Below are 2994 nucleotides of genomic sequence, written 5' to 3'. Positions count from 1 at the left end.
TGCAGGTGATGGACTCAAATAGCCAGCAAAGAATTAGGTAAGGGGTATTATGTGTATAACCTGTGATCCATTTTTCCTCTTTATTTCCTAACCAAACTAATGGTTAGTTTCATTAACACACACACACACACACACACACACACACACACACACTCACACACTGGAAATCCCTCCCCCAGTGCTGGCCAAGGATGTTTTCCAGCTCCTTCTTCCTGTGTCCACAAAAGAAACAAGAAAGGATTCTGGATCTGAGATCCCACCCAATAGAAGTCCTGATAGTCTATGAATAGGCAATCTTATACTCTATTCAGGAGGAGTGTGGTCACTGCCTGAACAAGAGTTGCTTTTTTGCAATGAAACAGCACTGGACAAACTGTCCTCATTTTCTTGCCTTGGTGGGAGAGGATGTGTATTTTACATCTCACTTTCTGTCTCATACCATGGTTGATGCTGACATATTCAAGTGTGGCCACAGAGAGACAATTTTCAAGAAATATAAGATTTCCTTTCGACATCAAATTAGAAGAGAATCCAGACTAAGGGAGGCTTTCTCACTCTATTCAGCAAGAGCTCCAGGCTATTAGCAACAGAATCAAAAAAAAGTTCAGGGAAAAAAAACTATTTTAGTCCTTTGCCTCTTAGAAGCTGTAATTCATTTTAAACCTCCCTGTGAAGTAAGAATTATCCTTCTTTTCCAAATGATGTGTCTGGGCTGTGGCTGCCAAAGGAACCAAAGCTGCAAGTCAAGTGCCTGACTCAAATCTTGGGTTAGGGCACTGAGTGCCCTTTATCTGCATTAAAAATATCAGTTTATATCCAAATTTGATGACTGAATTTTTCCTTCCTAGGAAAGGAAGAAAATAGCTCTTCATTTCCCTAAGTACAATACAAAGAGTTTCCTCATCTGCAAAATGAAAGGGTTGAGTTAAATGATCTCTTGAGGTCCTCTGAGAAACTGCTTGAAACTGTTTCTTTGGCTGTCAAGTTTCACTGAGTTCACTTCAAGAATAAAAAATAGTGAGATGGGTAGCATCAGCAACATACTGTTTTGGGAAAAGGACTAAATAAAGGCAGCAGAAGGATTGGATTTGAGCCCCCATTCTGGCATTCACTAGCTACTTTAGCTCTGAACCTCAGTTTCCTTATCTGAAAATGGGGGTAATAATATCTGCCCTGTGTGTCACATAATTACTTTGAAAATAAAATAAATGTGTGCAAAAGTACTTTGAAACAATAAGGCATATAAATGTTATTGTGAGCATTTAAATTACATGAAGGTACTAAAACCTAAGGAGGTTACAATGCTTTAGAAGATCTAGATAATTTTGTTAATGATTAAAGAGTTAATAATAACAATAATAATAGACTTAAAAGTTCTGAATTCCCAGTCAGAAAATCTCCATGAACATCTAATTCTGAAAGAACACCAGTTCACATGGGGCTTTCCTTACCCTTTCTCCCTCAGTTTCCTCATCTGTAAAATAAGGCCTCATAGACTATGATCTATGAGGTCCTTTCCAGCTGTAAACCTCTGATCTAGATTCCCTAGGGGTCCTAGCCCAGCAGCACAAAACAGTCATATCAGCTGGTAAGTGACTAGGCAAACCCAAGCTTCTAAATTCAGCATGTTGAAGTAGATGAGGAAGAGAAGAAAAATATAATTCAGCAAGCTATGTGCCTCTGGAGAGTCAGTTTTCTGTCTGCTCATGGCATGACTGGCTTTCTTCCCGTTCTTCACCATCCTAGTTTATGCCAGGTTGGCTTAACTCAGTAAACACAAAGAGAGGTGGGAGCCCCTGGGGGATGGGTCCAGGTTTCCATAGAAAAGTCACTTATACTTAGAAGACCAAAGATGCAGGCAAGGAGGGAGGGAATGAGCATTTCTGTAGTACTTACTGTGTGCCAGGCTAAGTGCTCTACCTCCCAACGACCCTGAGAAGTAGATGCTCTCATTACCCCCACTTTATAGCTGAGGAGACTGAAGCAGAGGTAGTGTGATTTGCCCAGGGTCAGAGAACAGTATGTAAACCTCAAGCCTGGGGTTCTGACCTTTAACCAAAAAATGCAAGAGGTTTTTTGGAAAACCCCAAGATGTCATTTTTAGAAATTAGTTCTTAGCTTCATGGATGCTTCTGCAGCCTAGATCTTATCTCTCTCATCATCTCATCATTGGTCATTTCCCAAAGAACCTTGAACAAAGTCTTTTACCAGGCTCCTTTGTTCCTTTTCTTCCTAAAAGGTTCAGCATCTTATTTAAAGCAAATCTGATTTAAAGTCCTAAACCAGGGGTAGGGAACCTGCAGCCTGGAGGCCACATGTGGACCCCTAGGTCCTCAGGTGCGGCCCTTGGACTGAGTCCAAGGGCCGCACCCAAGGACCTAGAAGGCCACATGTGGCCTGGAGGCTGCAGGTTCCCCACCTCTGTCTAAAATATGTTCACAAATATGCCACTAGTTCACTGTGTGATTTGAAAAAACAACTGCTTAACCTTCCTATGTGGCTAGATACTAAAGATTGCAGACCTGAGTTCACATTGCTCTTTTACCCCAAAGAACACTCACATGACTCTTATCTCCTTGCTCTCACAAGGTCCCTGGAACCTTGGATTCCTGTTTCTGCTGAAATCCAGTGGTCAGGGATCAGAGGTCCTGGACTCAATTCTACCTCCCTCTGTACCAGCCAGGGACCAATAGCTTTTATCCCTCACCCCTGCTTCTTGCCTTCAGTTATTACCGGCAGAAATACATAGAAAGTTTCTGAAGTGGAGAGTTCCTGCTTGGCCTTGGAAGGTGGGCCGACAGCAGGGGCTGTGCAAAAAGGAGATGAAATATTAGCACTACTAACAGCAGGGGAAGAGGAATGGGAAGGGGAAGGGGAAGAAGGACAGCAGGGAAGAGGAGTAAGGAGGGCAGGGAAGAGGAGTAAGGAGGGCAGGGAAGAGGAGCAGGAGGGCAGGGAAGAGGAGTAAGGAGGGCAGGGAAGAGGAGTAAGGAG

At 42.9% G+C, this 2994-nt stretch overlaps 1 protein-coding gene across 1 annotated transcript in view; it reads right to left on the bottom strand.

Moving 5' to 3' along the window:
• Positions 1–2994, bottom strand: part of RGCC (regulator of cell cycle) — a 16565-nt gene that overhangs the window by 12092 nt on the left and 1479 nt on the right. The gene's annotated exons all lie outside the window — the stretch shown is intronic.

This window comes from Petaurus breviceps, unplaced genomic scaffold, assembly GCF_028583685.1.
Source record: "Petaurus breviceps papuanus isolate PSGF00001 unplaced genomic scaffold, PetGlider_PUasm1.0 90769, whole genome shotgun sequence".
Taxonomy (NCBI): domain Eukaryota; kingdom Metazoa; phylum Chordata; class Mammalia; order Diprotodontia; family Petauridae; genus Petaurus; species Petaurus breviceps.
The sequence above is the reverse complement of the archived record's forward strand: the minus strand, read 5'-3'. Positions and strand labels throughout refer to the sequence as shown.